The sequence below is a fragment of the Dama dama genome, chromosome 15 (assembly GCF_033118175.1).
Source record: "Dama dama isolate Ldn47 chromosome 15, ASM3311817v1, whole genome shotgun sequence".
Lineage (NCBI taxonomy): Eukaryota > Metazoa > Chordata > Mammalia > Artiodactyla > Cervidae > Dama > Dama dama.
The window spans coordinates 4,276,662-4,289,731 of NC_083695.1; the positions used below are offsets into that span (position 1 = coordinate 4,276,662).

General features: G+C 36.3%; 1 long non-coding RNA gene across 14 annotated transcripts in view; it reads left to right on the top strand.

The window, feature by feature from the left end:
- Window positions 1-13,070, top strand: part of LOC133069927 (uncharacterized) — a 48,271-nt gene that overhangs the window by 7,229 nt on the left and 27,972 nt on the right. For 9 of the 14 annotated variants that reach the window (XR_009696016.1, XR_009696017.1, XR_009696020.1 and 6 more), the window contains 4 exons: window positions 519-640; window positions 1,799-1,920; window positions 4,596-4,703; window positions 11,372-11,488. This is a non-coding gene — a long non-coding RNA (uncharacterized LOC133069927). Of the gene's footprint in view, window positions 1-518; window positions 641-1,798; window positions 1,921-2,587; window positions 2,680-4,595; window positions 4,704-8,879; window positions 8,991-11,371; window positions 11,489-13,070 lie in introns of all 14 variants that reach the window. The other 5 variants (XR_009696021.1, XR_009696015.1, XR_009696019.1 and 2 more) reach the window with 5 other exon arrangements.

The window sequence follows — 13,070 nt, forward strand, 5'->3', positions numbered from 1 at the left end:
AACTCAAATTCAAGGGAAGTTTATCTAAAATTGTCTATCTCTCCCCTGTCCCTACCTGTCATCATTGCTTCCTATCCCTCTACCCTATTTTGATTTTCTTTATGGTACTACTTAGCATGTACAACTTCCACTAAGGCAGGGACTTTGTTTTATACACTACATTATCCCTGGTTCCTAAAACATAGTAGGCAGTTAATAAATATTTGTTGACTGCTAGAAGAATGAATGAACCTGAAGTCTATGTCAGATTTCCAGGAATAAATTTATGGTGCATCAAAGAAATGCATAATATATTAAAGGATACAAAGAAACAAGCAACTCAGGGCAATAGGAAAATACCAGTAGGAAAATAAGGTTGTCAGGGTTAGGTTCAGTACACAAAAATATGTAACATAAATTTCTATGACTAGTTTAAAAATTGGGGTGATATATTTGGTTGAATTTCTTAGTTGTCATAGAGAGGAGAGAAATGTAATTCATTGCAAAGTTAATGACATTAAAATATTCTGGTTGTTAAGGCAAAGATGAGCTTCTCTGACAGCGCCTGTTTCTCCCCGCGGTGTTCTGTGGAGGGCCAAGGGCTCCCCGGTGATGTGCGATGTGTTGTCTGCCATTCTAGCTGCTTCTGAAGCCTTTTTTGGTAGGTTTTCTTTGTTTCTCACTTCATTTTTTTAAAAACACGATCTGATCAAAATGTTTCTCAAGAAAGGTATCCACATTGCTTTATACCTCCCTGTTTTGGCTTGAGTTCAGTTTCCATTATAGAACTGAAGAAGTTAAAAAATATTTCTCTCTTAACATGTGGTGTAATGGTTTTTCAAGCCTTTTACTTTTTATGTATGTATTTTACCAAAGTCTGTTTGGTTATAAGTCGATTAAAAGTATCTAAATCAGCACTTGTAGGTACTTCTCTCCAGAACATTTTGAGAGTTGAGAGTTCAGCTTGAAAACTGTTACAAATGAATTCGTGTTTCATAACTTGTTGCTCTGCTGTCCTTTCACCTGCCATGGCATTACTGTTACTTTTGCATTTTTCTCCAGATTTTGCAAATAACCCTTAGACAGCTTAAAGAATGGTGATACATTTTATCAAAAGAAACTTTTGACTTGTTTTAATCTCAAATTTAGAAAGATAATTTAACTCCTATTTGAGAGTATAGCTGGTTCCTCTCAATTTTTTTATTTTGAAAAACTTTTAACTAGAGAAATGTTAAAAGGATTATATCACGAATATTCATCTGTATATCCTTAATCTAGATATGACCATTTTAAACATTTTTCATATTTGCATTCTCTGTCCCAATACACACATACACACACTTAAACTTTAATTATTTTTTCCTGAATAATTTGAAAGCAAAATATTTTAACACTTTACCCCTAAACACTTTAGTGTGTATCGCCTAAGAACAAGGACTTCAACATGATCACAACACCATCATCACACCTAACAAAATTTAACATTGACAAAGTAATACTTTGTGTATCAGTGATTTCTTATATAACACAACGTTTCAATACTTTGTGACTTAGAGCTGTAGCGTGTATTTTGTTTTGTGATTCTGTGCAGTGGTTGGGTGGTTCCTTGTCTAAGAAAGTTCCTTGGGCTTTCTTATGCCACGGAATCAGTCTGGTGGGAGGAACTGGACTGAGCCCAGCTGCGATCAGAAAGATTCCTTCTTAAATTTTGACTCCTTCTTTTGATTGGATTTCTTCTGTGGTGATCTTGTTTTTCTAAGGCCTTAACAGAGCATGTGGTCATAGTGTGTGCTGACTCCTCGTCTGTGATACCTTTCAGGAATGTCGTAATGAACGAAGGCAGCTGGGGCATCTCTCACACGTGTGTGCCGACCGAGTCTCGGCCAGGGCACGTGGCCATGACTGCAGGGTTTTATGAAGATGTCAGCGCAGTTGCCAAAGGTACTGTCTCTTTAGATGATTTTATCACATGAAGAGACTGATTGCATAAATATTGCTTCTTTAATACTGAATCATGACACAAGGCAAAGTACATTTTGAGATCCTTTTGACAAGTCATTTAGCTTGCCTAAGTCACTTAAACACGCACTGGGACTGACTCAAGAATAAAACTTCAATCTTGTATCATCGTGTCCTGTTGATAGAATATGATTGGATGGATCTCTGGTTTTCCTAGATGTTAACTCTCAAAAGTTCAAAAGTGATTCTGTATTTTAATAAGAAGTCAATTAACTGTTGTAAGCTTTTTTAAAAAAAAATTTGTAATATAATACAGATAACAAAATCTCTTGTAAGTTTTGCATTTGTTCTGCAGTTAATCCTCTTTGTTATCATTTGAAAAATACTTCTTCAGGAGCCATACCAATACTTCACCATCTAAATATTACTATTGTCACTGCTTGGTTTTTTTTTTCTCAATTACCTGAAGGCTGGAAGGAAAATCCTGTAGAATTTGATTCTCTTCTTAATGAAACCAGGTACACACAGTCCTGGGGAAGCCCAGACATACATTTTACTGATTATGAGATACATGTTTTGACACATTTAACATCTTTGAAATGAGTGTATATTATAATAGATGTGTGAGTTTGATTTTTTTTCATCTAAGTTGTACTTAAAATGTTGGATTATACAGTTTAAATACCTTGGATTCAGTGAAATGGTATATGATTCTAACATCTAACAGCTTTTTAATCTTGGGTAAGTTAGATAACTTCTCTAAATTTCAGTTTTCTTTTTTGTAAAATGTGGTAATAATAATTTCTATCTAATGGGTTTGTTTTGGGCATTAAATAAGTTAATTCATGTGAAATATTGACCAAAATGCTTATTACAATGATTTCATTATGGTGATGATGTACACTTACTTTGATTGTTAAGAAGTTAGATAATCACATAAAGATTTAAATGTTAAAATTTATATTTATAACTTCTATTTTCATGTATTCAAGACCATGCCATTGAGATTTGTTGTATTTGTTGTGTTTCTGTGCATGAATCTGCAAGTATGAGAACATCTCTTGATGAGAAAATTCATTTGCATCATTTTCTAGAATCAGCTGGATTCCACTTGAATTTTATGTTATTAAGTGCTTTTTAGTGAGAGCATTGTAGCATTTCACCTAATGAAAAGCTTTGGACCTTTAGCCATGGGTATCATTATACTATAAATGATAACAATCGGAATTATTAAAGATTATTCTGTATCTCAAAAGCAAAAGAGATATTCAGAATTTTCTGTATGATAGTCACAGAACATTATTATGTAGAGCAGGTCCAAAAACTCATACTGCTTGCTATTTATATACTCCCTTAGTTCAGTTCAGTTGCTTAGTCGTGTCCGACTCTTTGCGACCCCGTGGACTGCAGCACGCCAGGCCTCCCTGTCCATCACCAACTCCCGGAGTTTACTCAAACTCATGTCCATTGAGTCGGTGATGCCATCCAACCACCTCATCCTCTGTCATCCCCTTCTCCTCCCATCTTCAATCTTTCCCAGCATCAGGGTCTTTTCCAATGACTCAGTTCTTCACATCAGGTGGCCAAAGTATTGATGCTTCAGCTTAAGCATCAGTCCTTCCAATGAATATTCAGGACTGATTTCTTTTAGGATGGACTGGTTGGGTCTCCTTGCTGTCCAAGGGACTCTCAAGAATCTTCTCCAACGCCACAGTTCAAAAGCATCAATTCTTCGGTGCTCAGCTTTCTTTATAGTCCAGCTCTGACATCCACACATGACTCCTGGAAAAAACATAGCTTTGACTAGATTGACCTTAGCTGGCAAAGTAATGTCTCTGCTTTTTAATATGCTGTCTAGGTTGGTTATAGCTTTTCTTCCAAGGAGCAAGGAGTTAAGCTTTTTTTGGTAGTGGTGAAGAGGAAGTTGCTATGGTTTACCAAATTCACCTCCCTACTTCTGACTACAGTTCATAGGACAGGATCAATGCCTTAACTGGAGACAGTCCAATAGAAGTGTTCCATTTCTTATAGTAACTTGCAGTCTCACTCAGATCTTTACTTGGGATTTGAAGAGTAGAATGGTTGAGGAGTGGAACCAGTATCATTAGAGCTTAGCTTGTCATTATTATAAGAGATTGTCATTATTTTATCTCTTCCTTATGACCTTTAAGAGGCTATCTAACTCAGAAATTCACTAAGTTGATTAGATCCTTAATAAAATCTTACAAGTGTATAAGATTAATATATTTGTTGACCCTTTCAAACTATTTGGCAATTATCAGTATTTTTTCTCATATATTGAGAAAAATGCATGTATTTTATGAACAAAAGAATTGAAATATTTGAATTTTCTTTTTGGTTGGGGAATTTTGTAAAACAGGTGACTTAATCTGTTTTAGATTGTACCATCCCTAGATGCCCAAATTCTTTGATTAGTTTCATCCTTACTTGAAGACAAACTCTGTTGTCTTTTACACTATTGTATACTAACTAGCTTTGTGATTTTTTTTTTTCTTAGCATTTTAAAATTACAACTCACTTGTATCTGTAAAATTGGAAAATGTTACTGTGAGAACAAAAGCAACAGCGTATGTTCAAGCATACACCATGGTCTGTGGCATGTCATTAAAAATTTTTCCCCCAAATTTCCTCTTCAGGTGACCTTGGAAACCATATTTTTGCACACACTTAACGATGCATCCAGTGAGGATTTTGGTGCCCACGATGTAACAAAACTGGACACGTGGGTTTTTGATCATGTGAAGGTATGTGCTGTTGAGTAGCTAACCTGCAACACACTAGATGTAGGTATTTGTCTAATATGCACTAGTTGTCTAGTACCTGTACCTAATGTACTAGAAACTGATTGGTTAATACATGCATCTTAGTTTTTTCTGCTTGGATGAATTTGAAAGTTCCTTACTGTAGCATATTATTTTGAAAAGACTGGATTCTAAGAAATTGCACATTCTACAATAACATACAGGTTTTTAAAAAGTAATTTGAAAAAGTAAATCCTTTTCTGTTCCATGCTTCTGACAGTGAAGTGAGCCCTGGATGGGATTCAGGAACCCCACATTTCATTCCTCGTTTGCTGAATCACCCCAGAATAACCTTCCTGGTCTTTTGTTGACCACAGAACCAGTCTCTTACAAGCAGTGATGTATGTGAAAGTCTTTTGAATGTTCAAATCTAAGGCATTTATTATAAAATAAGGTAGATATTTTCAATATTTGTAAAGAAAAATTAGATAAGCAAAAAACAAGTTCATAAGTTAATCATAATAAAACATTTGAGTCTCTTTAAGAAATAGAGGGGGGTTTTTTAGACTATTTGTTAGTGACAATCCTCACAGTTTCACCAGGAATCCAATAGAATTTATGTTTTCAAAAATTGTGAGAGACAGCGGCCAGCCACCGAGGTCTGAGCTCAGGATGGCCGAGGCCTTCGGTGGCCAACCACCGTGTCACACACGGCAGCCCCCGGGCCACTGGCCACCCGCCTCCGCTGATCTGGCACTCCGGCTCTGTGGCCCCCAAACGGGCTGCACCCGAGCTGAGGCTCTGAGCCTTCGAGGGCCATCGGGCAGGTCTCTGTGGAGCAGGCGGAGCCTGGAACTTCCATCCTGGAACAGAGACTGGAAGACGGAAAAGGGTCAGCCCTCTCCTCCCCCCTACTCCCAACCACTGCCCTCTTCTCTCCAAGTGCCTTCAAACTGAGAAGAGTAATTTCTGCTTCCTCAGGGAGCTGAAGACTGGAGGGTGACTCCCCAGAATGTGTGGGCTCTGTCTCAGGGTCCTGGGTCCAACCCAGGCCAGGAGACCAGAAGTCAGGAATCCAGCTCCCCCTTGAACCTTTCCAAAGGCTGTTTTGGATCCCTCTGCAGCCCACTGACCCTGTCACCCAGCAGACTAAATCTAACTCCACCACACTTTGCAACACTTAAGGTTAAAATGGCGTGGGAGAGGCATTTTTTGGGGAGGGAGGGATAGTGTCTATCTCCCCCTCTCCTGTCCCAGACTCTGCAGAAGCCCCCAGAAATCTGATTAATTCATGCCATCCAGTCTCCAGCAAAAATCTTTATTGAACGCCTGCTGTGTACCGGCACAATTCTAGGTGGCAGGGAATACAGACAAAAGTCCCTGCCTTCAAGGAGCTTTCATTCTGATGGATAAAACATAATAAACAAGTAAAGTGTAAAAAAAAAAAAAAAAAAATTGTGAGAGAATCTCAACTCTTGATATTGGCTGACTCCTATCTATCATTCTCTTCTTTCTCATCTCCAAATTAGAACTCATAATTCATCTATCGTAAGAGGCATTCATTGACTGACCTTTAGTGATTCTTCTTTTTACCAGTAGCATCTGTGGACTGACATTGTGGGCTTCTCCATAACAGAGTCATTTTTTATTGTTTGTTTGTAAACAGTCGGTAAGTGCCTGCATATTTATCAGAAATTAAGTGCTCAATATGTTCTTGGATAAACCCTATTTCTTTTCTTAGAATTTTTTTCCTTAAGATTTTCTTTTCTTACTCAAAATGAAAGTGAGAATCTTCAAGTTAAATAAAATCTCTTTACAAAAGTAGCAAATGATTTTGCTAAGTATCACTTCTTAATATAATCAACTTACGTTAGTATTTGTTTCAAGGCCCTTGGCTTTGAACTTCATAAACATACCTAAAAATGTTCAACATTGTGGATTTGATTCATTGTGGATAAGCAGATATAGTTAGTGGCTGGCTTGATTCTATGCCTTTTTTACCTTATTTCAACACTGCTATTGACCAGAAAAAAAAAATTTCCCTATAATTTCGTAAGATATGATAGAGTATGTACATTAATCAAGTAACAACAAAAATATGAAATCATCCACAATAAAGAATGGTGGGAAGGAAAAATATAGGGACTAAGAATATATCTTTAGAAAAGTTCAATCTAAGCTGAACAGTTAGAGGAAGACTTTCCTGTGAGTTTTGAGATAATCTCTGGAGAAGCCTAGGAAACAAAGAAATGGTTGGACCTGGATTGCATATAGAGAAGAGTATCTCAGGCCAACAGCATAATGATAACTTGGGCTCCAAAGGAACTCTGTAATAGAGTAAAAATATTGCTTTAAAGTTTGTTTGTCTCTCAATGAACGATAATGCCAGAAGTAGGCAGCCCAGGATTGATGTAGTCCAAGATTGCCATGGTGGTGTCATTAAGTGTCTCTTAAGACCAGTGTCATTAAGACCCAGTCTCTTAAGTGTCTCTTCTGTCCTCAGAGCATGGCCTTAGCTTCTGAGTTGTCTTACGACGGGAGATGCTGGCGTTCCAGCCATTATTTCAGTGTTTTAGGTCAACAATACAAGGAATTGAAAGGGATCTTCTCTTCTACTAAATTAAATTTATTTCAAAAAGATTTTAATAAATAGTTAAATTTATTTCAAAAGGCACATCGTCTTTTGACTGAAGTGTTTGATTTCTGTCTCATTGGCCATAACCAAAAAGACACAGACAGGTAGCTGTGGGAGAGAGTAAGAAATATGTAGGTTTTAAGTTTGAAGCACTGACATGTTCCCATAAAATCAGAAGTTTTACTTAGAGAAAAAGGGAGAATGCATGCACTCTCCCACAATGCATAGTAAATATTTAAGCACAAAAAGGAACGAGTGCCTTTGAGCTAAGAAAAACAACGGGAGTTGGTGGGCATAATTATACTAAATATTGGGAGTGGAGAGGAAGCTAGGAGTGTATTTCACCTCTTGTGTGCAAAAGACCAACTTTTTAAAAGGCAATGGGAATCTATCAGGTTGAGCTCCGCAAGATTAGTGTTTCATGGTTTCCCAGATCTTGTGTCCACGTTTGAATGAACAGCACTTTTTACAGTCATGAAACAGATTGTAAATTCGACTCCACTCAATTGCTAAGTTTTTTTGTTTCTTGTCAGCTTCTCAGTTACATCTTTATAAGTCCTTTCTCTTGAAAAACTTCCCATTTCTATCTAGATTTAAAGTTTCTTAGGGGCTAATTAGAATGTATGTGAAAGCTAGGGGGTCATTTTATGCTTTTAAGGATGATTATGTATATTTATATTTAATTTATATTTATTTATATTTAATTTCATATGTATTCCTTTTTTTTTCTTCTATTCGGAAATAGGTAGTTACTCTAATGGCACCATGTATATGTTTTTAATGTTTGTAATAATGAAGAGTTAGTTGAAGGAATACTTCAGACTTTTATTGGAAAGTTAAATACCTTGTTAAAATTAACATCTTATATAGTTAAAGACATTTATGTGAATAATAATTATATATCTTGGTAATCAGGTGACTTAAAAGTACTTTCCATAGGTACTTGCTTATATGTTCATGTGTATGTAAGTACAGGATGAATCCTTTTCTTAGAGGGCTTTATGAAACCAGCTTATCATTGTGAAATTAATCATTTTTCATCTGTATTTCCATTCATTATGTGGACATTTTTCTATCATACCTTGTGAAGCACAGATTTGAGTCTTGGGACGGTAGAAATAGGCTATTTACAATGTTCCGAGTGAGAGATTATGGTTGAACTTGGGTGCTAACACGGGACAAGAAGCAGGAAAACATTTTAAACTCATAAAGCATTCCTAAATTGTTGCCATTAGTGCTATTTTATTGTTGGCTCATGTCAAAATAGTTCTCCAGTATTATTAGAACTTCATGAAATTGAGATCCCCTTTCTATCATCTTTTTTCAGCCTAATTATAACACGGAAAATATCTCACTTGTTTTTTTGAATATAGATGCCTGAACTGACAAGTACTTTGTGTTGGTAGGTCCTGAGGACAAATTTAAACAAAATAGGACAATTTAATTTGTTAGTTCTGTATAAGTTTAATTAAATGTTTTCATTGGAAGTACTTTTTAAATAAAATTAATGAACTAAAAATTTTTTACTGATTTGTTACATATAGGAATTCTTTCATGCTGCCAGAAACAACCAATCTTTGTTTTCTAAAGTAAATGAACACAAAATAGTTTTCTTCTTACATTTATTAGGAATAGACAGATCGACCATCATCAAGGTAATTTTAACGCTGTGTTTAATTTCATGGTTTTGAGGGAAATACCTATTCTGTTTGAACTTTTAAAGTACTGTAATGTTTTCTTTGTGATGATCACAACAGAACTTATCTTTTGAATAACTCTGAAGTAGAATACATTCTAATTTACATGATATGTAGTATGATATTGTGGCTAAAATCACATGTGCTGTGACCACACTACACATTAATATAAGTAAAATATGTTCTGTACATGTATTCCATATTACTCATTTATCAAAGCAGAGAGAAAAAGATTATACTTTAGAAGGATTTTAATAAATTTTGAAACAAAAAGCATTTTTATGATGCTAGTATTTATATCACAAAAAGATGTAACTAGCTGTTCTTTACGTTCCATTTAATTAGTGCTATATCTAGCAGATAATATATAAAGTTTTGTATTCTATATTTCAGTAGCACTCCTTATATAAAGCAGCAACTGTTTTTCTCACTTTTGCAAAGCATAAGATAGGAAGAATTCATATTATACTTTTATTTTTCATTTTGGATTAGATTTAGATTAGTCTAACTAACAGTAAAGTCTATTAACGTCCAGTAATGAATACCTCATGCTTCTCTTCTTTAACGCAATGCATTGTCTTAAGTAATAAAACTTATACTAAATCACTCCCTTGTTCAATTGTATGGAAAGCTTAAATATAGTTTGTTCAAAATGTATTATATCACAAACACACTAAAGAATGAAAATATTCTATAGTTGAAACAGTGATACTTAACTTGCTTGATAAATGTGACAAGAGCAAAATAGTTTACATTATTAGAGACTTGAATTTAAAAGTCATCATTGTTGCATTTGAGACTTAAAAAGCATTCATGAAAATCTATTTGCTAATCAATACTTTTTTTAAAAAAATATTTTTTAAAATGATTTCAGATTGCTTTACTTCTTTAAGAGAGGAAAAGTTGTTTTTAACAATCTACAGAGCTCTGATTGAAAAACATTAAGGTTGAAATCTAAAAGTATTTTAGGAGTTATTGACTTTATCATAAATTCGTGTTGAATAAATTTGATTTTGCCAAATTAATGTAATTAATATAATTTAATTTGCTCTTCTTAAACAAAATATTCAGACAATATTAAATTAGTTGATAAGGAATTGAAAGAAATTGAGTCTACTGTTAATTTTTATGGAAATGATGGGAAAACAGCATTTATCTTTACCACTGACCATGGAATGACAGACTGGGGTTAGTCTGTCTCTAAGTGATACATACTTTATGATTAAAGTAGTGGTCAATGTAGCTTGCAAATATTTTAGGGTATTGAAGAGGATTAGATGTCTTAGTATATGCAAAGTGTCTAGCACATAATAGTACGCATAAAATGTTAGCGTAAAAAAGACTAATCTTATATAATCTTTCTTCTATGAAAGGAATATATTCTCATTTGACTTCCCAGGTGGCACATTTGCTAAAGAACCCGCCTGCCAGTGCAGGAGACAGGAGACACGGGTTCGGTCCCTGGGTTGGGAAGATCCCCTGGAGTAGGAAATGGCAACCCACTCCAGTGTACTTGCCGGGAAAGTTCCGTGGACAGAGCCTGGAGGGCTACAGTCCACAGGGTTGCAGAGTCGGACACAGCTGAGTGTGTGCATGTGTGCACACCCACCCACACACACACACACAGACAGAGAACTCCCCAAACCCACATTCATCTACCTATAAGTAACTGTATGTGATGTGGCATAGCGCGTGAGTTTAAGGTGGTGTTGCCGCGGGACCTAGGGCTACTGACCTTGTCCCACTAGAGGAGACTGTCCCCTCTGCCAGACTCCCAAGGCAGACACAGTGTGTGCCCAGAGAGCAAATCAAGGCAAAGCTGAGACTTGGGTCTCCAGATCACAGTGTAGAATTCTGATGAGTGGGTCCCACTTTATAATGGGGTTTTGGCTACACCAGCCAGAGTGGCCGGGAAGAAAAGCAGACCGAGACCCTGCTATCCTCTTCAGAGCAGAGCTGGCCTTGACTGCCCACCCCAAACCTGGCGGTTACTCCCCAGAGGAGCCTTCCCTGTGGTTTCTGCCTTTGGTGCCACTCTGGTGGCATCACCCTCCAAGCCTTAGTCGTCATGATTCTTAATCTTCTTTCAGCCAGAGTCACTCCACAGATGTTCCGGTTTTTCTTTTTGCCTGTTTGTTGTTGATGCTCTGACTTGCCTTGAGAATATTTTAAAACTAATTGTTAAATAGAGATGCAATCTTTTGGGAGTGTGGTGGCAGAAATTAGCTCTTTATGGGTCAACTCTTTAGAACTAAGTATTAAAAAATATTTAGGTATAGGTTAATCAGGTATAGGTTCATCTTTATATACTCACGTTGCTCTTTGTGCCTTATTTGTAGGCTCCCGTGGAGCCGGTCATCCTTTAGAGACTTGTACTCCTTTTATCGCTCGGGGAGCTGGAATCAGGCTTCCCCAAAAAGTGTCAGCTCAGAAATTTGATGACTCATATTTGCAAGGTAGGAATGCTTACCTTTATTGTTTTTATGAATGTGACATTTTAAAATCAAAGTTTAATTTTAAAAAATGACTTCTCAAATTATAGCTTTCCTTTTGTTATTTGTGACATTACTATTTCTGTGTATTGCTTTTGTATAGTTTATATCATTTCATTTATGATATTCAGCTTAAAATACACATTATTATTTGCCTTATGAAAGTTCAAGTGTACTGTTCTTTTTTCACAAACTTTATTACTCTAGGACTCAGGTTAAACCCTTGGCTTAGATCTTACCTGCAAAGACTATCAATCAGATAAGCCACATTTATGTCACAATTTACATTTCAAAACTGAACAGATTTTGCCCTGTCTCTAATAGTTTTGAAGGCCTTCTCTGTTGCGCAAGCCTCCTTGTTTCTCAATCCATGATAAAAAGGAATTTCTTTTTCCTTGGAGCTCTGGTTCTCTTGTAAAGTAAGGGTCTTTTTAGAATTTCAGAGCTTTTACTAATTGGACAAAATAAATTTCCCCCAAGTGTCCTTCTCTGGATTAGTCGTGTCAACTCATTCAAAGTACTTGTTAAGAATACAGATTTTTTCTAAATTACAGATTTCTAGGCCTTATCATTAGATATTTCGATTCCATGAGTCTGGGTAAGGCCTGGAAACTTTTTTAAAACCTTCTCCAGGGATGTGAACTCACAGGTGTATTAGGTGTTTCTACTAGAAGACTTTTGGGTTTGTATAATAAAGTTTTCTTACATATTCTTCCTTTTTTTGAATTCTTTGGGCATATAATTCTCCTACTATAAAATTCATGTTTTAAAAGTGTGTAATTGAATTTTTTTTTAGCATATTCACACGATATTGCCTCTACTGTGCAATTTCATTGCTCTCCCCCACTCCACAAAAAACCCTTATCCATTAGCAGTCACTCCTTACTCCTCTCTCTATTGTATGTATATACCCTATTTTGTTCAATCATCTTATGGACATTTGGGTTGTTTCCACATTTGGGCTATTATTACAATGATGCAGTGAACCTTTGTATAAAATTTTTTGTGTGGATATGTGTTTTTATTTCTCTTGGGTAGATTCCTAAGTGAGTAATAACAGGTCATATGTTCCTTATGTTTTATTTTTGCAAACTGCCAAACTGTTTTCCTAAGCAGCTGCATCATTTTGTATTCCTATACTCCGTGTTAAATAGATTGCTTTTGTTTAGTCACTCAGTCGTGCCTGACTCTTTGTGACCCTGTGGACTGTAGCCCGCCAGGCTCCTCTGTCCATGGGGTTTCCCAGACAAGAAGACTGGAGTGGGTTGCCATTTCCTTCTCCAAGAGATCTTCCTGACCCAGGGATCAAACCCGTGTTTCCTGCTTGGCAGGCAGGTTCTTTGCCACGGTTGCCTGTTAAATGGATTAGATTGGGTCTAAGTAGAAGCTAGGTTAAATGGGATGTTTGTACTTAGGAAACAGAACTTTATTTTGGCAGCTGATTTCAACCCACTCCAGTATCCTTGCCTGGAGAATCCTCATGGACAGAGAATCCTGGCGGACTGCAGTCCATGGGGTTACAAAGAGTCGGACATGACTGAGCTGC